Here is a 24,482-nt window from a genome sequence, read left to right as displayed (position 1 = left end):
CACTTGAGTGGTGATTAGTTTTAGTACCTAAATAAGCATATGTTAGATTGTGTTCTTTCCAAATGACATTTTAATTCTTCCTCGAATGAATGCCCCTACTTTTCCAAACTGGAAAAGTTTGCTCGGAGCTCTCTTTGAGTTCTTCCATTCTTCCTATTTTTCAGCCTTTCTGCTCACTCCAAATTCTAAAGGTAATGTTCCCTCAAACCATATTAAGTACAAATTTTCATTTCTTTTCCATTTTTGTGCAGATACTAGGGTTTGAACTCAGGGCCTGGGCACTGTGCCTGAACTCTCTACCGCTTGAGTCATGGATCTACTTCTAGCTTTTTGGTGGTTAGCTGGAGTTCAGTGTCTCCAGGGTTTTGCTGCCTGGGCTGGCTTCAAACTGTTGCCATCAGTTCTCAGCCTCATGATCTGCTAGGATGGCAGTCTGAGCACTGGGGCACAGATATTTTTAGATGCATTAATGTCCAGAACTTAGTGGTCTTACACATTTTCTTCTTGGATTCAGCAACTAAGAGAACATTATTCTCGCTTGCTATCCGCTTGTGCTCCTTTGCTACCAGTCTTCATGTCTATCGTGATGGCCACTTCTTTGGTCTGAACAGGTCCAGCAGCTCAACCAGGACAAAGGGAAGTCAGAACTAAGAGGCTCTTGTGTAAATTCACCTTTTCTTCAGTTAAACGTGTTGGCAATGCTGCTCTTCAGCTCAAATTCAGTAAACTTGTTTATTCTTTTGTTGGGGAGATAACACCCAGTTTCCTCATTAACACATGAGGGCGAAGCGAGAAGTACAGAGTAAACCCTTCACCTGCCACTTACTCACAAGTCTAATGGACTTCTGTGACTCAAACCACACAAATCTCTGTCCCCACGGTTCTGATTCCCAAGCCAGGGAGAGGCACAACAAGGACATTCGCAAGCAAATTTACCTTAGGGAGTGAATAAATCAATGAATCAATAAATACAAAGGCTAAAGGAAATACCTAAGCATAGGAACCTTTGTGATATGTAAATTACAGGTCAGTTAACATAAAAATGAGGGCGGGTGGTGGCGGGGTGAGTCTGATTGGGGTAAGCAAATATGGCCATGCCAAGATGAAACGCTTTTGGGCAACTAGCTGGTGCCAAATACAATGTGTAGTGGTGGGAGAACGCAGGCATAATATGCCATGTACATAAGGGAAATGGAACCAGAAAGCTGAGAGGGACAGGTGGGTGGAAAGAATGGAAGAGGAAGACGGCAGGGTGGCATTGAGGGAGATACACCATACTCACATATGGGCAGCGGGAACTGAACCCCCCTTTCACAACTGGAGATACTTTTCAAAGAACCAAGAGAAGACAGACACATGAATAATGTATACGTCACTTTTCAAATTTCAAGTCGAAACTAACACTGTGCTAAATAGAGAACTGAGTTGGACACGTGTGGTATGAATGGAGGAGTGATGTAGTTGATCACTTGCAGCTTGTTCGGAATACCCAGAGACCACTTTCCTCACAGGTTGAGCAGGAAGGGAAACGTGGACTGGAGGCAGATGGCTCCACGACGGCTTGCCGAGAGCAGGACAAAGGCTGAGGAGAGCAGAGTGGAGAGTGGACAGGGAACCGATACAGCGCTGTGGAGACAGCCGTCAGTCACATACAGCCAGGGGCAGGAATGAAAGAAGATGGGTGAGCACCCCAGATTGCTGGACACGGTGATGAAGGCCTGGGAGGGCTCAGGGACGTGACGGGAGCGAAGGCAAGCTCAGGAAGGTGAGCATCACAGAGAGCGCAAGGAGATGAACACCAGACCATGCAGGAGACAGGAAAGGACTTGCTAAGCAACTGGTGGGCCAGTGGAAGCCTAGCTTTACTGACCGAGGAAAGCAAGTCACTGGAATATTTGGGGCAGGTGACTTTTGTCATTTTCCTTTTATGTTTACGGGATCATTTCATCTGTGGCATGGAGAACAGACTCAGTAAGGCAAAGATAGAAGAATAGAGAAGAATCAGGAAGTTACTACAGTAGTTCCGACTGAAAGCTAGGATGGTAGCTTGGGTAACCAGGATGGCAGAAATTCTGGATCTATTCTGAATTGAATACAGCTAGGTCAAATAAAATATTTATTACAGGGGATAAAGAATTAGCTGAATTAATTTAGTGGAAATATGAGATTATTACAGAATGGAAGGAGGAGATCTCCTGCAAGTCCAGCTCTGGGCTTTGTACACACACATTTTGAAGAGATGTTGAGGTCATGTTTGTTTGTTTTCCTTTATAGAGTTTCTAGCTAGCAAGTTATAGATGGGTTTATGATAGACTTAAGATTAATCATCACATAAACTAAAACACATTCATGAAAGCATCCGACAGTTGAGAGAGAGAGAGAGGAATTAAGTGCGAAGCTGGAGAGGCCGTTGGGATCCAGTGATGGGCATGGCAACTAACAGCATGGTGGCCCAGTAATTATGTGTGCACTTATTAAAAATGTGTCAGATGTAAACAATCCCACACATGAGATAATGTTTTATTATTCTCTATTGTTAATTTCTTGGCAGTATTGGGTTTGAACTCCAGACCACCAGACCAGTTAACTCACATGCTTATCTGGCACCCATCTTGAGCCACAACTACAGTCTTGCTTTCTGCGTGGGTCCTTTCTGAGATGAAATCTCAAAGTGCTGCCCTTGAACTGGAATCCTCAGGATCTCCAGTTCCTGAGTTGTTAGGATGGTGTCCAGAAGTCATGACATGGGACTTTAGCGATATATTTTAAGACATGAAATTCCTCATAGCCTCTTAAGGTCTTGTCCTGATGAGGTATAAAGTGTAAGCATTCACTCAGTGTGTCATGTCCTCCTGCCTACTGTCATTCTTCATATTTATTAATTTCTGCATACAGGTAGCCACTGAACCTACAGGTGCTGCCCATGAAGTTAAGAAGAAGAAAGTAAAAGAAGGAAGTATTGAGAAGAAAACCCAAGCCATTTAAAATTCTTCCCTGAAAATATCAGCCGAAAATCCCTGCAATTTCTTAGAGCCTTAGCTGCAAGAGAGTCTGGAAATGTATTGTATATTTCCATATTCTGTAACCGTGGTTAGAAAAATTTAAAGGCAAACGGCAGAGCTGTGAATATTGCAGGATTTAGAGCCTTTTGTTTTTAAATCAAATCACTATGTTATAGACAATATGTAAATAAATGAAACCTCGTTTTCCCCCGGTAGAAATTTTTGTCAATTTCCTTTTGCAATGGGGAATATAGTTCTCCATACTCAGCTCACAGGAATGTGAGGGGCAGGAAAAGGTCCTGGGAGGCTTTAGCGGAAGCTATTTTACCCAGAATGTTCTAGTCTTACACTAGTCTAGTCTTACTCTCCTGATACAGCTGGCCTCAGGAAGCTCTATCAGGAGAAATTTTGACTAATAGAAAATGTAAGTGTTCATTCATCTTCAGCTCTCCACACCACAGTGACCTTGAGCAAGTCACTTAACATTCCGGGGCCCAATTATCTTACTTATGACACAGGCAATAAAGCCTGCTTTGCCATGCTGAATAGATTAGTGGTAGAGTTCAGTGAGATGATGGAAAATGAAAGTGCTTTGAAAACTCTGCAGCATTCACAAGCCTGTGATTCTTATGGGCTTTGTACAAAGTTCCATCTGTCAGCAACACTGAGCTTTTTCTATTTTTTTCCTGAGGTGTCTTTTCATACAATTACAAAATGTGGTATAATAAACACCACAGGATGCTAAGTGTTACCTTTGTACCTTGTCCTGCTGAGAGAATTGAGAAGAGAAAAGTGAACTCAGAGGTGAATTACTGGAAGTTCTAAGGGAGAAAAGAAGAGATATATAAAAACCAGAAAATAAAAAACCCTTAGGATGTATAGTTCAGATAAAGCACAAACCCCAGCTTTAAGACTCTATTGTAGTTTACTAGAAACATTGCATCATAGGTTATTTTTAGCAGGTTTGTTCACTTTTGCTTTACTGCTTGATGAAATTGTGAGGACAAATAAAACTGGAGTTATATTTGATTAATTATACCTTTGTTATTCATGTCATATGGAACACTTTGTAAATTTCTACCTATTCTTTTTTATGTGTGTGCTAAGGGATGCGCTCAGGGCCTAGGTAGTAGCTTTATCATTCAAGGCCGGTGCTCTTCTACTTGAGCCACAGCTCTACTTCTGTTTTTTGATGATTCATTGGAGATGGGAGTCTCACAGACTTTCTTTGCGTGCTGGCTTTGAACCATGATCCTCAGATCATACCCTCTTGACTTGCTAGGATGACTTGAGTGAGCTACCAGACACTAGCTAGCTGTGTCTTTTTCAAGAGTCTATTGGTGCACTAACTAAAACGTGAAAAGCAACTGTGCTCACTTTAGCCTCTGGAGTTGGAGAAGAAAATGGGAAAGGAAGGTCAAAATACCTCATCTCCAGAATCTCTCCTGTTCCCACTGATAAGCAAATGGTACACTCACCCCTTGCGAAAGGACAGAAAACACTGGGGAAGAGGAGTCAGCCAAGGAGGGCGAAGGTTTGCACTGCTCTTTACTGACAGTACTGGCCTTTCAACTCAGGACAAACGCTGAGCCAGGCTTCCACCTCTTGGCTTTAGTTTCTCCTCAGAAAAGGTCGGATGCTTTTATTTTCTGCGGTGCCTAGGACCACACTTCTTCCTCATTAACACTGGAACTGCGTGGCCTGAGTCTGCCTGATGTTTGTCTTTACTTAGAGTTGCCTTTTCCTTACATAAACGCAAAACGATGTTCCTTTAGATTTAGAGGCTTGTCAATATGCATGAAGCGTTAAGAATTTTTTATTTTAGGCTGGGAATATGGCCTAGTGGCAGGAGAGCTTGCCATGAAGCCCTGGGTTCGATTCCCCAGCATCACATATATAGAAAAAATGGCCAGAAGTGGCGCTGTGGCTCAAGTGGCAGAGTGCTAGCCTTGAGCAAAAAGAAGCCAGGGACAGTGCTCAGGCCCTGAGTCCAAGGCCCAGGAATAGCCAAAAAAAAAAAAAAAAGAATTTTTTATTTTAAAAATATTCCATCCTCCTGTTTCTTTTTCCTTTTTTGGGCCCCTTATCAAACATTAGGTGCCCATAGGTCTGTGGGTTCATTTCTGGGTCTTGAGTTCTATTCCATCTGTCCTCAGGCCTGATCTTGTGCCAGTTCCAAGCTGTTTTTATAACTATGGCTTTGTAATAGAATTTGAAGTTTGGCATTGATATTCCTCCGGTACTGTTCTTCCTGCTAAGGATTGATTTTGATGTTCTGGGTCTTTTCATATGAACTTTTGGGTTGCTTCTTCTATGCCATCGACAAATGGTGTTGGGATATTGATGGCTATTGCCCTGAGTGTGTAGATAGCTTTTGGCAGTATTGCAATTTTCAAAATGTTAATCCTTCCAATCTAGAAGTATAGAAGGTTTTTCCACTTCCTTAAATCTGATTAAATTTCCATTTGAGGGGTGGGGGTTCAAAGCTTTCATTAAAGAGGTCCTTCTCATTGAATAGCTCAATCACTATGTACATATGACCTTAAAAAATAATGCTAATTGGGGGGGGGGTGCTGGGAATATGGCCTAGTGGCAAGAATGCTTGTCTCACATACATGAAGCCTTGGGTTTGATTCCTCAGCACCACATATATAGAAAACGGCCAGAAGTGGTGCTGTGGCTCAAGTGGCAGAGTGCTAGCCTTGAGCAAAAAGAAGCCAGGGACAGTGCTCAGGCCCTGAGTTCAAGGCCCAGGACTGGCAAAAAAAATGCTAATTGGAATAATAAATTACAAGATATGCAAACAATTTTTTCTCTTTCTTTCATTTTTTCCCCCCTTGGTTTACCCCCTGTTGTCACTGATTTTGATTTTGGTATCCTTAGTAGTGTATATATATTTATCTGAATCAGATAAATGAATCAGAGAACGAGAGACAACATACAAAGGGTGAATTAATGCAACAGTGATACTCACAAGACACTACATTGGAAATGAACTTTACAACTTGGGGGAAGAGGAGTCAGGGAGGAACGATAGAAGGAGAAAATGAGGGAGGGGGTGACAATGTTGGACAAGAATCGCACTCATTTCCTTACTTTTGTAACTGTAGCTCCTCTGCACATCACCTTTACAATAAAAATAAGTGAGTAAATAATAAAATATCCCATTTGCCATAGGAAGAGATGAGTGGCCAAAGAATATCACAGCTTTGTAAGTAACTTTACTTAACACTGCAATCATCTACATTGGGTGATTTGTGATACTACTACATAAAACTTTGTAAGTTCGACCCACTGAGAAAACATTTATGCATTAAATAATAAACAACAGCCTATGGTTTTATATGGTATGTGCCTAATTAATTTCATGTAGCTTTAATGCAGGCATCATCGAATATTTCCCAATACATACCTGTTTGAATATTTTTTAAATAAGAAAAACTTGACTTTGCTCTACTTATTTAACTCTTGAATTTTAAATGTCATTAGTAAACCAGATCACTGAAGTCCTTGAAATGAAAACAAAGAATTCCATTCACAAGTTCCTAAGTTACATTCTGTTTTCTCTATTTATATATGAAATTTAAATCAGAGACATGTCTCTTTTCCTCCAACATGTGTATGTCATACATTTCTAATATCATTGATACTTGATGAATCTATGCAAAATCAATTTCACTAGTGCCATTCAAAAATCACCCACACTGAAGCTTGAAATGTGTCGAATTTTCATGAATAATCCTTATCTGAATATCACAATCCTTTTCCTACAACAGTACATACTATTTAGATTTTGTTTGTTTGGCCTCATGTTTCTGTACATGTTTAATGTCTCATTGTTTTATCAGGTCATGGGAACAATGTCACTTTTAGAAGCCTATACATATTAATGAATCATTACAATGACCTGTCACTAACTGAATTTAAACATTGAACTATGAGACACACACTCACCCAACCCAGTCCACAGGACACACCTGGAGAACAGAAGTCCAGCACAAGTGAGACTTTAGTGATGGCTCAGCAAGATCAGGTGTATAAAACTATAGAAAAGAGAGACATAGACAGAAGTCAAAGAAGAAGTTGAAAGTAAAAGTAAAAATCCGTTGTTATGTGCAGACCAAAATAAGGCTTTCTCTCACTCACTGTAACAGCATTTAAAAGGAAAAAAAATTAAGAGAATTAAGAGATGTTCCAAGCAAATCACCTGATATATTTTTCTGGCACATATATTTTGCTACCCTAAAACTTGTGCATTTATTTACTTTTGATTGCATATAAGAAAACGGGCTGGCTGGCAAGATCAGTCATTTACTAATGTTCATAGGTGGACTTTCCCTGGGTTTCGTTCTTAATTTTCCTCTTAAAAATATCTTCCTTGAACACATTTAGAAGATTACAGAGATTTTTCCCTCAATTTTTCTTACTAGAGTTTATAGAGTGAACTGCTGACCTTTGCCAGAGAATATTCATGGGATTGACGCTCCTGTGTCCTCCCATCTGCGAAGTCACTGGTAAGTTAACACACTGAAATCAACCCACTCACCATTAACCCCAACTCTTCAGCATCTATTGCATGCTAGGACTGACCCATTCTTTTGTAATACTTTTCACAACAAAAGTAAGGGAGGGGCAAGGCCAGAAAGCCAAAATAATAAAGGCCAAACTTGTTCATGACATGTGTCTGTTTACATTTCGTATAAAGCGACATCAGGTGGTGATGAGAAGCATAACTCCAAGTTGTAAAGAAGTTATTTTTTTCTACCCATTACTTCCATTTATACTACGAAACTCAGGAAGAATCATTATCTAAATGGCTATGATAGTTTCATTGTGACAAATGGGACTCGTACAAGAAAATGTTAAATGAGGAAAAACTTAAAAACATAGTCTATGGTAGATAAGTATTTTTCTTAATCAACTATATAAAGAACTTTAATTTACATAAGATTATTTATATTTCTAAATGGTCATGCTGTATCAGAATAAAAATTTTTCATAAAATTCCTAAAAGACAATAAACATGCTCAATATAACAAAGACCAATTATATAATATCATTCACATTCCATTTTAATTAAATTATATTAGCATTTCAAATTATGAAATGCATGCTTGTTCTTTAGTTAATTCACCAATTGAAACATTTAAATTACAACATTTGCTCAAGGGCCAGGAAATGAAGTGAAACATTTATATTCCAATAGATATTTGTAAAGAAATGATAGTTAAATGTATAGCTAGTGAGGATCAATTTAAATGGCATATGTGTATTAAATTCAAAATTTCTCTGTCTTTTAATTTTGCCCAGGGATCTTCTAGACACACTACCTGACAGTCTGAGCCATAACTAGATTTCATGAGATTGACATTGTTTTTAGACTAATAACGCTCTGTTTCTACTTTAAGAGAATGTTTAATTTTTATACATTTCTACACAGTTGACAAGGGGGAAAAAAGCATCTTAATTCCAGGCACAGCGAATATCACGTTACTTTACCATTTCATAAACAACTCAGAACGCAACAGAGATACATGGAAATAATTTTGCCTATTTTCAACTATTCTAATTTTTTTTTTTTGGTCGGTCTTGGGCTTGATCTCAGGGCCTAGGCGCTGTTCCCAAGCTTCTCCAGGCTCAAGGCTAGCGCTCTACCACTTGGGCCACAGCATCACTTCCATCTTAGAGATAAGGGTCTCGAGGACCTTCCTGCTCAGGCCGGCTTGGCACAGCCATCCTCGGTTCTCAGCCTTGCAGCTGGAGCTGCAGATGTGAGTCACGGGGCCAGGCTCTAACTAGTCTTCTTGTAGTTGTTTTTGGATTTTTTCTTTAAGTTGACTGATTGACAAATTGAGTCTTATTAGATCTGTTATGAGATGTTTCACCTGTGCTATGAAATTTTTCCCGTTTTACTACGTAAGTCCTGCAAACTCTGGCGCGTTGAAGGCCATGCCCAATGTGTACTTTCCTTAGTACTTGTTGAGATCCGTCCCATATGGCTAGAGCGGCCTGTGGGACCCCAGGGCCAGGGCCAAAGAGCAAGCAGGCCCACCGCCGGGAGCAGGTGGGAGATGTGTGCTGGTATTGGCTGAAGTACTCTGCACTGTCGCTGAATGGATGCTACCATAAGGTGGCAGAATCTTCTGGTAAATCACAAATTACATGCTGTCTCTCCTAAAAGGGGGTGCATAAACAGAGGATGTAAGCACACTGGGCTTTCAAGTTAAGATTTGGAATAAGGAGTTAGCTTAGTATTTTATTCTTATGTTTTGGTTTGGGGGTTTTGTGTTTTTGCTCTGACACTTTACTGATGCCACTTGTCCATCTTCTTTAATTCTACTTTGGGTTCGCCTGGGCCATGTGTTGACCGTGTTCTTCCTGTCTACACTTCCCACGCAGCCAGCAGCACGGAACTGACCGCCATGCCTGGCTGTAACAACATTCCTGATGGATCTTAAACCTCTGACTTTCCAATTTCTGCAGATTTAAAGGCCATGGGTAGTTTGTACTGAGAAGTTGGAATTACAGAGGTGAGCTACCGTGCTCTGCCAAGAAAAATCTTTCCCAAGTATACACAGTTATTTCAGCATATGAAGTTATGCTTCCTTTAATCATGAGTTTTCAAATAATTTACCTAACATGTTATGGTAGGAGGATGTTCAAAACCGTCTGAAAGCATGCCGCTCAAGGCATTATAATCCATTTCTACCGAAAATGGACACAGGCAGGTTGAATCTTCACAAGTTTTCACTACAGTAAGTAAAGCAGAGAGGTACAAACAGTAGCCAAGAGGAAATCTTCTTTTTCAGTAGTCTAATTAACTCAGCATTATTGTTTGATTGAAAAATAGAACAGAGAAAGTTGAATCAAAAAGAAAACATGAACGTTTCTTTTTAGGCATTAAGATATTAAATTATCAAGCCATAGACTGATGATTCCCTGGGGGTCAAAAGGCCATTTAAGCATTTAGTTAAATTTCTCTGAGTTCACTGCTTTCTGAAAGATCATTGTAATCATATAAAATGATTCGGTCCAGTGTTTCCAATCTGGTTTAAAGATAATGAATCTTCTGTATCATTCATCTTGGGACTATTAACATTATCAGTCCTATGACTGCTAATGAGCTTTTTGCAAAGGAAAAAAGAATGAATGACACTGGCGGATATTGTGTTGATGATAAGCAGGATGCTTGGGAAGTAATTAGTATGCCGGCACTTGAGCCATCTGTGAGAGCCAGACCTGACCGTGTTCACCAGGAAGGAACGCTGCAGCCCCGTCACTGCGGGAAAGCCAAGTCTCTCAGCACAGTAGAAAGCCGCAGGAGTTGCAAACAAAACGTACCTGGGAAGGTTCTATTTATTTATTTATTTATTTTTGCCACACATACAGTTATTTCACTAAGCCTGTATCCTTTTTAGGAAGAACATTTGCTATAGACATGGATACACAGGGACACATGATGGACATATGTATGTGTCAGTAGACATTCTTTATTGCTATTGCTCTAGTTTGCGATTGCTGTGTGTGACATTTCAGCCTACGTAAGGCTTCGTTTATGTGTTTTGAACCTATCCTGTCTTGTAGAGATTTCACTTTTGCACAGAGATCCAACTCGTATTAGAGTGCGGGCTTCCCTCACTCCCCGCAGAAGGGCAGGTGTCGTGAGTCTTCCCTCACTCCCCGCAGAAGGGCAGGTGTCGTGAGTCTTCCGTCACTCCCCGCAGAAGGGCAGGTGTCCTGAGTCTTCAGTCACGCACTGCAGAAGGGCAGGTGTCATATGAAGTTGTTACAAAGCATGTTGCTGTGCGCCTTCTTGTGCATTTGACTGTTTACATCTGAAGTATGCATTACACTCGCTTTTCTGGGAAGGTTTTAAAGTCCCGCGAGTAACACGGGAGGTAAAGAACGTTGTAATGTTAAATGGACTTCGTGACAGAGAGAAGTAGGTTTTCCATTTACAGTTCTAGAAAAGTCTGGAACTATTATAGTAGGAAGAACAGCATGAAAATGCATCCAAGACTCTGTTCCCACCCTCTCCTTCTTTCCCTTTCCCTCCCTTCCCTCCCCTTCCCTTCCCATCCCCTCCCGCCCTTCCCTTCCCTCCTCTTCCCTTCTCTTCTCTTCCTCTTCCCTTCCCCTCCCCTCCCCTCCCATTCCCTCCCCTCCCCTTCCCTTCCCCTCCCCTCCCTCCCTTCCCTTCCCTACTCTTCCCTTCTCTTCCTCTTCCCTTCCCTTCCCCTCCCATTCCCTCCCTTCCCTTCCCTTCCCCTCCCCTCCCTCCCTTCCCTTCCCTCCTCTTCCCTCCTCTTCCCTTCTCTTCTCTTCCTCTTCCCTTCTCTTCCTCTTCCCTTCTCTTCTGTTCCTCTTCCCTTCCTTTCCCCTCCCCTTCCCTCCCCTCCCCTCCCACTCCCCTCCCCTCCCCTTCCCTCCCCTTCCCTTCCCTTCTCCTCCCTCCTCTTCCTCTTCCCTTCCCTTCCCTTCCTCTTCCCTTCCCTTCAGCTCGTCTCCTCTCCTCTGTCCCCTCTCTTCCCCTGCAGCACCCTTCACTGCCCCCCTCCCGTTTTCTTCCCGGCACCCTCACCCACTGGGCTTGTGCTGTTCAAGGCTGCGTTGTGGCAGAGGCAGGTGCTCACTTTGAGCCCCGAGTCTGGAAAAGGGGAAGAGCTTCAGCCGAAGCAACCTGCGTCTCCACAACCGCTAAGCGGCCCTTGGCTCGCCTGGAAGTTGGTGCATCTGCCGCACCCGTTCTGTCCCCAGCACCGGACAAAGTGTGTCGTGAGCGTGTCACTGGGCAACGCATTCCAGGAGGCAAACGCGCAGAGCAGATGGTGCAGCCGTGCGGGGAAGGTGGCATGTGGCCTCTCAGTGCACCGTGCCAAGCCTGCCCTCTGCCACCCTTCCTCCTTGCATCCCCAGTGTGTTCTAGAGACAGTGTCTGTGCATTTCAGGGATCTGCTCCCAGTCGTGCAAATGAGCCATATTGACCTGGAAAATCATTTTGATTGATGTCTTTATTTGTGGCAGTACGTGGGCTTGCACGTGGGGTCCGGGCACTCCCCTTCGCATGTGTGCTCTAGGCTGGCATTCTACCTCTCGAGCCACAGCTCCACCTCTGACCTCTTGGTGACTACTGCAGTTAATTGTTTTCATGGGCTTTCTTGCCACAGCTGGCTTTGAACCGCAATCCTCAGATCTCAGCTCCTGAGTAGCCAGGGCCACAGGTGTGCACCACCAGTGCCTGGAAAGTCTCTATTTTATACCCGTTCGGTCATCTGTGTATTCATGATCCACACATGATTCCCTGAGGATTAGGCACAAGATCAGCTTTATACAAAGGAAACCCGGTAGAAAGATGAATGTGCGGTTAGCTGTGATTCTTCATTTTTTCCTTCCACCTCCCCAGTACTCGTGGACACCCAGTCTCGTTTAGCTGCGGAGGGTTGAAGTTGCTGTCGCTCCTTCTCCTGCACAGCAAGAGTGTCCTGACAAGCAGAAGGCCCGAGGTGCTAAGGGCCTCCTCTCTGCGTGCCCTTAAAGAACTGCCGTGTGTGCCTCCAGCGGGCAGCGACCAGCACCAGGGCGGAGACCTTGGCCCTGGAAATGTCCAGACCCTGCAACGTCCTGAGATGAGAATGTGCTGCACACACAGACAAGGTCAGCCTAGGGAGATGGATTCGAAGAAATGAGGGCTGGGCCGGGCATGGCAGGGTACACCTATAATCCCAACACTCAGAAGACTCACCAGGAGGACAGAGAGTTCAAGGCCAGCCTGGGCTACCTAGTGAGACTTTCATCAAACAGTCAAATGTCTGGGGATGCAGCTTAATGCGAGGGAGCTTTCCTAACTTTTGCAAGTCCTAAAGTTTGATCCCAGTACCACAGGAAAGGTCGGAAAATTTTAAATGAGATCGTTTAGCTTACAATATGGTTCTTGCTACAAAGTCCCTCAATAGTATGTTCTAGATCCTAATATTATATATGTTCCTCATTTTCCTACCAAAATACCCTTCCTGCATCACGTTTTCCCTTGAAACAAAGCAAAGACAAAAGAATAGGAAATGAGGGAACAAACTACTCACCTGAACAAACCTTGTATCACTCCCAGGGCTGACATAAAAGTTGCGGTAAATACTGAGGTTGTGGAACTCATTCTACCGATTTTCAAGTTACAGAGTTCTCATCTATTGAAGTCCTTCATTCTCAAAGCATAAACTGTGCACTCTAAATTTAGTATCAATATTAATATCCATATGTTCATCACTTCTTAATATGGGAAGAGAAATATTGACTTAAGTATCAGAAAATGTACATTACAGAATATGTGAACTGGTGAACGTTGATAACAGGATCTTGAAGTCCATAAAAGCCATATAATTGTGGAAAACAATGTTTGTGACTAATATCATTAAGTTAATATTGTTGACATTTTGGTGAGTGTATACTTACATAGATAAGGAATCTGGCCTGAAATTGGTACCAGCCTTTGTTTGTTAAAACAAAAAAGTCCATTCTACTTTGCATGTGATTTTGAGGAATGGAAACGCAATGCACTGGGAAGATAAATGTGCACACCTGATTTACGCCTTATTGGTTGGCATAGAAATGTAATTTTAGAGAACTTGTTCATGAACAAGATGTACTTTATGCAAAGAAGTAAATGTGCTCAGAAAACCCTCAGAGAAAATGATTTCTGACAGAAGTTTTTGACACATTTTGATTACAAAGAACTATGAACTTGAATTGTTCTATTAAACCTCTGATAAAGAGTGGACTTAAAATACAATATTATACCCAATGCTGGGTTCTAATTGAATCCTCTCCCTGTGAGTGAGCTACTTGCATAGATGAAATTCAAGGTGGTCCTTAGTATAAAGGAAATGTTCTATTAAAATAAATCTCCTGGAAGGTGATATTTAATTGCTAGCACAAATTTAGCACCACAGAAAAAAATAACACTGAGAACGAAGTGATTCATGTAGTTTAAAAATTCTCCAAAAGAGTTTTAGGCCATACTCAAATACTAATATTTATTTTTTTAATTTCTCTTGGACATATTTTCATCATGAATATTACCAAGTTTGTTTCTCTGACAAAAAAATAAGAACTTTACAGAATTGTGAGATATATTCTTATTCTTTGTGACAATAAATACTCAATGTACAATATAAATGTAAAAATCGACAGTTTGAAAGTTTCATTTTTGCTGTTTTTGCCCATTGCATGAAAATCTAAATGGATTTCCTATTTAGAGACTGTATCACAAGATGAAGTATGACTTTTTTTCTAAATCCACATTTTGTAATTAAAATGTGAATGCAGGATTTCCTTTTCTATGGAAAAATTCTTCATCACACACGTGTGCGCTTATAAATGCCACAGATGTGTAGTCTATTATTTGTCCTGTAATTATAGACAATAAGGGCACACATTTTGTTTTCTTACATTCCGAGCAGATCAAGAATCTCAGAGAACAATGCAAATCTAAGGTCATGTAAAATGAGTGGAAAGTAAATTTAATTCCTTACATGGTTTCAAAACTATCACTTAACTCTCCAAAAATTCTGGCCAGGAATGCAATATTATGTTGTGGTTGATTAACAGAAAATGCTGAGGTAAAAAATACAAAAATAAACAATGAGTGAAGAGAGTTACAGCGGGTGTGGGCTGGGTGTGACAGGAGCGGTGAAGAGCGAAAGGAATGAGAAAGCTGAGAAAGCAAGTTGAGAAGAAGGCTCTAGGGCTTGAACTCAGGGACTGGGTGCTGTCCCTGTGCTGCTTTTGCTCAAGACTTATGTTCTATCAATTGAGCTACAGCTACATTGCTGGCTTTTTGGTAGTTTATTGGTGACAAAAGTCTCACAGACCTTACTGAGACTGGCTTCAAACCATGATCCTTAGAACAGCTTCCTCAGTAGCTAGGATTGCAGATGTCACTAGCACCTGGAAATAGTAATGCAGGCTTCCACATAATTTAGATTCCATAAATTGCAAAAATTAATTTCAGCAAATTGGTATGAATACAGAGGGAGGGGTCATTTTGAGACTTTGGACATAACAGAGCATGCCTGTTTTGTGTTCTTCTAGTTCTTCCTAAAGAAGAATCAGCAATCCAACAGGGAGAAGTAAGATGACCTTTCTTAGTTTTAGATACAAATGTTACTACCATATTTTAAATGTTTTCATTAACATAATATATAAGAATAAGAATGGTTGTACATTTACTATGGTAAGAGTATTAGGAATCTTGTCACGCAATCCTCAACTAAATAGAGCAAAGAAAATTGTAGATATGAGGTCAGGATCACATTAAGAGGCCTTTTCATTTGAAAAAGAAAAAAGTCTTGTTCTTATTTCAGGTTAAGTGTTTTATCTTTTTGTTGTTGTTTGCCAGTCCTGGGTCTTGAACTCAGGACCTGGGCACTGTCCCTGAGCTGCTTTTGCTCAAGGCTAGTAGTAGTGCTCTACCACTTAAACCATAGCACCACTTCTGGCCTATTCTGTGTGTGTGGTACTGAGGAATCTAATCCAGGGCTTCACGCATGCTAGGCAACACTCTACCACTAAGCCAAGAGTTTCAACATTTCCACTCAAATATTTTCAGATAGAATAACCATAAAAAGTGTTAGCCTTTGTTAAAAGTAGCTCAGCGTGTTTGGAGTGTAGCCTAGGAATAAAGCACTCAAAAGGGACTCCAATTCTACAGAAGGACGCACCATCAGCTCCAAATCTGGCAAGTGAACACAGTGGGCCTAACAGAGCAGGACCTGCCCCGCTGCTCAGATTGGCTGAGCTCAAGTCCATCTGCAAAAGGATGATATATGGCTTAATTAACAGTAGACCACAAAAGCTCAAGGAGATTCAAATAGGATCTCTTCATTAATGTGCAGCTTTAAAGAGATGTAACTAAAATGTAACTACCAAGGGCCAAGTCACCTAGTCAAAGTTTTTAGAAAAAAAAGAAAAACAACAACAATAACCCCCCAAGGTTAATAAAAAAGAATCAAATTCGTTGGATAGAAAAGACACATATTAACAAACAGTACAAGAAATGTATCCAATGCCTAACATATGAAACTGTAACCTCTCTGTACATCAGTTTTTTAATAAAAACCTTAAAAAAAAAAGAAAAGACACATGTTTTCCATAGATGCCCTCTACTATTGCTTCTGGGGCTTTGGTGATTTAACCTTGTTCCCCAAATGTTCATGAGTTTCATAGCACAATATGCTAGCATTGTGGCTATGGAACTTCAACCCAGGAAGGCTTGAATAACTGAATAGAACAAGACTAATGACATCAATACAGTATAAGTTATTGTTCAAAAGAAGGGCCATTATAAAGCCATAGTCACCATACATACTCAGACATTTCTCCACATAGCTGTTGGCCCTTCATTCTCTCTCCCATGTTGTGCTGTTGTGTTAGGGATCATCTCAGGAGGCCAAACAAGTGGGGCTATCTGATCTTGGGCATTGAATCAACAAAGGGATGAACTATACATTCTGTAAAAAGCATCTAACCTCTGACATTTTCTTTTGACACCAAATCATAAGAGACTATTTCGGGGGGCTGGGAATGTGGTCTACTGGTAAAGTGCTTGCCTTGTATACATGAAGCCTTGGGTTCGATTCCTCAGCAGCACATATATATAGAAAAAAGCCCGAAGTGGCACTGTAGCTCAAGAAGTAGAGTGCTAGCCTTGAGAAAAAAGAAGCCAGGGACAGTGCACAGGCCCTGAGTCCATGCCCCAAGACTGGCAACAAAAACAAAACAAATAAACAAAGAGACTATTTCAAGGCCACTGATTTGGATACTCTTTTCCATCCCAGTTACTTCAAAGAATTTTGCAAACAAGACTCACCAAGATCTAGACTTAGTCTCTCTTTAATTCTGTAATTGCAGGTGGCCTCAAGGAAGAGGAGAATTTGTATGTATTCTGGAATCGCTAGCTGTTGATATGCAGTGTATAAAATATGCATTGCAATACACAGTATAAATATAGAGTGTGTAATATACTTTGTGTAAATATTGGCTTGCTTTTCTTTTTTTAAGTTTTTATTATAAAACTGATGTACAGAGATGTTACAGTTTCACACATTAGGCATTGGATACATTTCTTGTACTGTTTGTTACCTTGTCCCTCATACCCCCCTTCCCCTCCCCCTGTCCCCCCCTGAGGTGTTCAGTTCACTTACACCAAACAGTTTTGCAAGTATTGCTTTTGTTGTTGTTTCTCGTATTTTACCCTTTGTCTCTCAATTTTGGTATTCCCTTTGAATTTCCTAATTCTAATACCAGTACACACTGTTTCCCATACACTCAGATAAGATTACAGAGATAGTGTAGATACAATCACAAGAAGGTGATACACGAACATCATCAATAGTAGAAACTACAGATACACATGGGATGTTGAAAGTAGTTTCAACTCTGATATAACAATCATTTTCATAAAATGGACTTTGTTGTGACTTGCCTAAAATGGGGCAATGTCATTCTTTCTGATAGAGACATAAAATTCCATTGTGTATATATACCACATTTTCCTGATCCATTCGTCTATGGAGGGGCATCTGGGTTGGTTCCAGATTCTCGCTTTGACAAATTGCGCTGCAATGAACATTGTTGTGCTGGTGGCTTTACTTTGATTTTGTTTGTAGTTTTTTGGATAAATACCCAAAAGTGGGGTTGCTGGGTCATAGGGGAGTTCTACATTTAGCCTTCTGAGGAATCTCCATACCACTCGCCAGAGTGGCTGAACCAGTTTATATTCCCACCAACAATGAAATAGATCCTTATATACCACCCTGCACCAAAATCAATTCCAAATGGATTAAAGACCTCGAAATCAAAACAGACACCCTGAAAACACTAAAGGAAGAAGTAGGAGAAACACTTGGGCTCCTTGGCGCAGGACGGAACTTCCTGAACAAAGACCCAGAAAGGCTACAAATCAAAGAAAGGTTGGACAAATGGGACTGCATCAAACTGCAGAGCTTCTGCACGGCAAAGGACATAGCTTGCAAGATAAACAGAAAGCCCACAGACTGGGAGAAGATCTTTACCGGCCATTCAACGGACAAAGGCCTCATATCTAAAATATATGCAGAACTAAAAAAATTACTTTCCTCCAAAACAAAGCTGCAAAGAACTAATAGCCCACTCATCAAGTGGGATAAAGACCTACAAAGAGACTTCTCTGATGAGGAAATGAGAATGGCTAAGAGATATATGAAAAAGTGCTCTACATCACTGGCCATAAAGGAAATGCAAATCAAAACAACATTGAGATTCCATCTCACCCCAGTAAGAATGTCATATATCAAGAAAACTAACAATAATAGTTGTTGGAGGGGATGTGGCCAAAAGGGAACCCTACTTCATTGTTGGCTTGCTTTTCTTTTTTTGGGTTTTTTTTTGGCCAGTCCTGTGCCGTGAACTCAGGGCCTGAACACTGTCCCTGGCTTCTATTTTGCTCACGGCTAGCACTTTGCCACTTGAGCCACAGCGCCACTTCTGGCCATTTTCTGTATATGTGGTGCTGAGGAATCGAACCCAGGGCCTCATGTATATGAGGCAAGCACTCTTGCCACTAGGCCATATTCCCAGGCCTGGCTTGCTTTTCTTGAGCACAACCTTGATGTGAACTTTCTGGTGGGAATAAGGGTTGGGAGTTTGTACAAAGAAGTGATTTTCTTTTTTCTTCTTTCCCCCTCCCCCCACCCCCAATCCTGGGGCTTGGACTCAGGGCCTGGGCACTGTCCCTGAGCTTCTTTTTGCTCAAGGCTAGCACTCTACCTCTTGAGCCACAGCACCACTTCTGGCTTTTTCTATGTATGAGGTGCTGAGGAATCGAATGCAGGGCTTCATGCATGCTAAGCAAGCATTCTACCACTAAGCCACATTCCCAGCCCTTCACTTGATCATGAGAAGCACTCACTTCAGTACAGTTGGCAGTGAGGGATGATGGTGGAAGAAGTATACACTCAGTCCTCAGAAGACTTCATTTGGAGGAAACAGCCATATTTGAGAACCAGGATGGAAAGCTAGAGGGAAAGTATGGTTTAAGATGAAGACTATGCCCTTCTGAGAATATCAAAATCGAGAGACAAAGGATAAAAAGACAAATGACTCCAAAAGCAATACTTGCAAAATCGTTTGGTACAAACCAACTGAACAACTCATGGGGGGAGAGAGGGGAGGAGTAAGGGGAGGGGGGAAGTGAGGGAGGAGGTAACAAATTGTACAAGAAATGTACCCATGGCCTTACAGATGAAACTTTATCCCCTCTGTACATCACTTTGACAATAAATAAGTAATTATTCAGGAAAAAAAGAATATGCCATTCTCTGAGAAATCATTTCTTCTCCCTGTAAACTGAGATGTGAAGATCTGAGGAGAAGGTGGGGAGTCCTCCCCTGGTGTCTCTCAGACACTTAGCCCAAGCCATCAGGCACAAGATTCCATACTCTCAGTCACTTTGTCTTTTGACTTTCTGTACTGTCTCATCTACAAAGAGTTACTGTCCACATGATGAGTATATTAAATGCACACTAAACTCTAGGAAAGCCCCACTCTGACTGAAATGACTGTATCAGTCCAACAGATACCCAGATCAAAAGGTTAAATCCGTATATTTTCCCTTTGGTTTTCTACCATTAGGCTGACTTAACTCTTATTTTTTTCTTTTAGTTGGTCATGGGGGATGAACTCTGGGCCTGGACGCTGTCCCTAAGTGCTTCGGCTCAAGGCTAGCACTACTACTTGAGCCACAGGGCCACTTTTGGTTTTCTGGTGGTTCATTGGAGATAAGAGTCTCACATACTTTCCTGCCTGGGCTGGCTTTGAACCCTTATCCTCAGATCGAAGCTTCCTGAGTAGCTAGGATTACAGGTGTGAGCCACCAGCACCCCGCCCTAGTTGTGGTTGTTGCTATTGTTTTGATCAGCCATGGGGCTTGACCTATGGGCTTGGGCACTGTCCCTGAGTTCTTCAGCTCTAGGCTAGTGTTCTACCACTTTAAGCCACAGTACCACTTCCAGGTTTCTGATGGTTCATTGGAGATAAGTGTCTCATAAACTTTCTTGCCCAGACTGTCTTTGAACCTCAATTGTTAGATCTCAGCCTCCTGAGTATCTGGGATTACAGACAAGAGCCACCAGTGCCTGGCTTAACTCTTTTCTTTTTAAATATATTTCTCAGTATCTACTTTTACAAAATGTTTCCAAAGAAATTGTAACAAAGTCATCCCAGAGACCAAAATTCCAGTTGTCTTCACCATCCATGTACAGCGACAAGCACATGATACTACTGAAGGTACTGTGGACATTCGATCATTAGCTTGACATCAGAACAATACTTATGTGATTCCCTGTTCCCAATAGGAAAGAGGAAACAAGGAAGTGTTTAAGTAATATTTTCAATATGTGACATTTTCCATTTACCTAACCATTAATGCTATCAAGGCAGATTTAGAAAACACAAGGTTGATTCTCATGTAATAGTAAAGAACATTTTTACCTAATGTCTATATGTTACTCAATTGTCAACATTTGCCATTTATAGGTTTTTGCAACTGTAGTGCAATATTGTTAGTATTAATAGACTATATCTATAAATGGTTGGAACTGAAAAAAATATTGAATAAAAAGACACTGAATTCACATATACTTCCCACTTGAAGTATATTCACAGTCCAGAGTCACACATTCTCCAGCTATTTAACAGAAACCAGTTTTATAAATCAGTGTGCATTTAAGATTCCATTGTGTCTTTTCTTTAATTATGTCAGAGCTTCTGTCTTCAAACACAAACCATATGGGTAAATGAAAATTGTCCATTTCCCTGGCACTGGACATATTTGCTTCCAGTCTGGGATAGAACAGTTTGTATAGAATTAACTTTTCATGTCAATGGATTAAATATGTAGGAGCCTAGCTATTAGATTAAATGATTAACAGATGTTTCCTTCCTTAAGTGTTTTGTAGCTTCTTTCAATTCAGTTTTCTGGAATTGGTAATATAATGAATACTGGATCAACTAATTTCGAAGTAGATGTAATTCAGATGATTTCTTTTTTTTTTTTTTTTTGGCCAGTCCTGGGCCTTGGACTCAGGGCCTGAGCACTGTACCTGGCTTCTTCCCGCTCAAGGCTAGCACTCTGCCACTTGAGCCACAGCGCCGCTTCTGGCCGTTTTCTGTATATGTGGTGCTGGGGAATCGAACCTAGGGCCTGGTGTATCCGAGGCAGGCACTCTTGCCACTAGGCTATACCCCCAGCCCCCAGATGATTTCTATTTGAGTGAACTTTATGAAATGTAGTATGCCAAGAAATTGTTTCATTAAGGATATCACTACAGCAAGCATGAATCTGTTTATATGTTTGAGTTTCAATATCACTGGGGTCATTTGAACTACCTCCATTACATTTATTACTTTTTACCCAAATGACCTCTTTTCTTCATCTAGATCCTATCATTTACCTTCTCCCCATGACAATTATAATCTGAATCCACAAGTGAATCATTTCCACATTGGGTCCGATCACTCATGAGACAATTTTCTATACAAACTGCTAGGGATCTTTTGTTTATTTGTTTTTTTTCCAGTCCTGGGCCTTGGACTCAAGGCCTGACCACTGTCCTTGGCTTCTTTTTTGCTCAAGGCTAGCACTCAGTCACTTGAGCCATAGCACCACTTCTGTCCATTTTCTATATATGTGGTGCTGGTGAACTGAACCCAGGGCGTCATGTATACGAGGCAAGCACTTTTGCCACTAGGCCATATTCCCAGGCCCTGCTAGGGATCTTTTACTCATCTCATTGGTGTTTCTCAACTCAGCGAAGAAGACAGACTAGACTAACCATCATATGTAGCTTGACTAGAGTCTCAGCTGTTTGATCATCTCAAGGAACTAGCTTTTGGATCTTGTTGCTTTTGTAATCATTTGTTTAAAAACTTTATAGGTGTGCATTTGGTCTACTTGCTAATGGGGCATTGCTCTACTGATAGTATCTCCGAATTAAAGTCTTCAATTCCTGACTTTGCTAAATGAATTCTCCTTGCATTGCTGCTTGTGATGAGAGATTACTAATGTCTATGAAGTGTACTGAGCTTTCTTGAAATTTTCTTTATATATATTTTAAATTTCTGAGTAGCAGTTCTGGTGTTATACCTCAGGGCTGATGCTTGGTAGACAGGGACATTGCCACTGAGCTATGATCCTAGCCCTCTGATTTTCTAGTGATTTCCTATAACCAGTAATGATGCAAAGCCTTATCATGGAACTTTGTTTTTGTGTTGGAGAAATGCTTCAACTATTGGCCTATTTAGAAATCTACCTGACGCTTCCCTTCCTACATGTTTAGAATTCCCATGTCAGCTGAAATTGAGTTAGGAAGGAATCCCCAGTCTTCTCTGATCAGGCTCAGTATATATGAAAAGTCCTGAAACAACAGAAATAAGTAGAACTATAAGCCAGCACTATTAGCATCCACTTTTTCTTTTATGTATTATGTGTACCAACATTTATCCTTTACCTCAGGAAACCACAAGAACATCATTACACATAATTGTTTTAATGAAATCTCAGCTTAAAATATATTTTTTCACTTAGGAAGTTTGAATGGTTTCAAAGACAAACAAATATAAAGCAAACAGACCAAATAATGTATCTCCTGAAAATAGGCTTTGCGTTAGTGCCATTGAAGTCCTGCTCCTATGCACTTGGTATCAATGGTTTTGGTTTGCACCACGCATGTGATTAGTACTTCTAGTTATTACCATAAAAGCATGGAGTGCATGTTGCTACAAGATAATATGCCACAAAGCATGTGGCTTTTAGTGAATTCAGATTTTCTTCTTAAATGAATCATTTTTGAAACTGAACAAAGTTTTAGAGAATTTCAAGAATTCTGACCCGCCTTAAGATGTATTGAGGGGGAGAAAATTTTGTCACTTTGTATTCTGCTGTGTTCACTCATGCCACTCCACAAACCACAGTCATTCGAATGTTTAGGATCACAATGGCAGATTCTCTTCAAGAGTTTGTATTAGTTGCTGTCTGGAATAAATTATAGCTTGAAGAGCTTCACCATATTAGAACATCTTATGTCCAAGCCCCAAAGCTATTAACGTGAACATTTACAGACAGTCAATTTCTTGGTAGCTTGCATTGCCACTAGCAAAATGTTCAGGGATCAGTTTCCCATTTTGTTCCTACCTCTCATTTTGTGCCTTTCATTGAGGGAAATCCTCTACAAAAAAATCTATTTGCTGTTTTTATTTATTTCACTTTTAATTGTTATTGTAGTGTTGATGTACAGAGGAGATACAGTTACATGAGTCAGGTAATGAGTAATGAATACAATTCTTTTTTGAACCATGTTTCCTCTTCCCTCACTTTCTCCCAGTTTTTCCCTCCCATCTCCTCTCAGAAGATGCACATTTCATTTTACACACACACACACACACACACACACACACACACACACACACACACACATCATTCAGTGTGTTTACTTGTAGCTTTACAGCCACATTCTAGTTTCCTCAAACAAGGGAAAACATTGATGACCCTCAGTGGACAAGTGGATCAAGAAAATGTTTACCGTTTTTAGAGTAATAAATCACATGCCATTCTGTGGACTAAACTAATCAGAGTTATTTGAGTAAAGTATGCATCAAATGAGCAATGAGTAACAGTTGAACTATTTGTGTTTCTAGCTGTCTTGAAAGGCTCAATTGAAAAGGCACATAAAACTAAGGATGATATGCTTGAGGGGTTGCTGCTCAGTGAAATGGTAAGGCACCATTTCTTTGTCTGAAATAGGAATCTTGATTTCTTTATTTGTCTCTACTAAACTAATATCTGTAATTAAAACATGAGCCAGGAAAACCAGTTTATGTCTGTAACCCTAGCTGTTCAGGAACCTGAGATGAGAAAGAGAATGTTCCTAGGCCATCTTATGCAAAAACTTCATGAAATCATCTGAACCCATGAACAGTTGGCTGTGGTGATATGTGCCTGTTTTGTCTGCTACATGAGAAGCATAATATAAGCAAATATAACTCACTTGTGAGGCAGCACTAAGCCTGAGTTCAAACCTGAGGACAACCAAGATGAACAATACAAACAATAAAAACTTGAAAGTAGGGCTGGGAATATGGCCTAGTGGCAAGAGTGCTTGTCTCCTATACATGAAGCCCTGGGTTTGATTCCCACGCACCACATATATAGAAACAGCCAGAAGTGGCGCTGTGGCTCAAATGGCAGAGTGCTAGCCTTGAGCAAAAGGAAGCCAGTGACAGTGCTCAGGCCCTGAGTCCAAGGCCCAGGACTGGCAAAAAAACCAAACCAAACAAAAACTTGAAAGTATACTCTATAGGCATTAGATTTTTTTTTTCTGGAGTAGTGGAGGAGTCAATATTTACAAAGGACATTGGCAACGGCAGTGTAATGTTATAGACCTTATGCTTGGA

General features: G+C 40.9%; 1 long non-coding RNA gene across 1 annotated transcript; it reads left to right on the top strand.

Annotated features, from left to right (window-relative positions):
- The first annotated feature begins 20,160 nt into the window (after nucleotides 1–20,160).
- LOC125344843 lies at nucleotides 20,161–24,482 on the top strand. The gene is made up of 3 exons (XR_007209649.1): nucleotides 20,161–20,318; nucleotides 23,727–24,152; nucleotides 24,377–24,482. It is a non-coding gene; the product is annotated as an uncharacterized LOC125344843 (long non-coding RNA).

This window comes from Perognathus longimembris, unplaced genomic scaffold (assembly GCF_023159225.1).
Source record: "Perognathus longimembris pacificus isolate PPM17 unplaced genomic scaffold, ASM2315922v1 HiC_scaffold_4531, whole genome shotgun sequence".
Taxonomy (NCBI): Eukaryota; Metazoa; Chordata; class Mammalia; order Rodentia; family Heteromyidae; genus Perognathus; species Perognathus longimembris.
Note: the sequence above shows the minus strand (reverse complement) of the source record. Positions and strands in the feature narration are given on the sequence as shown.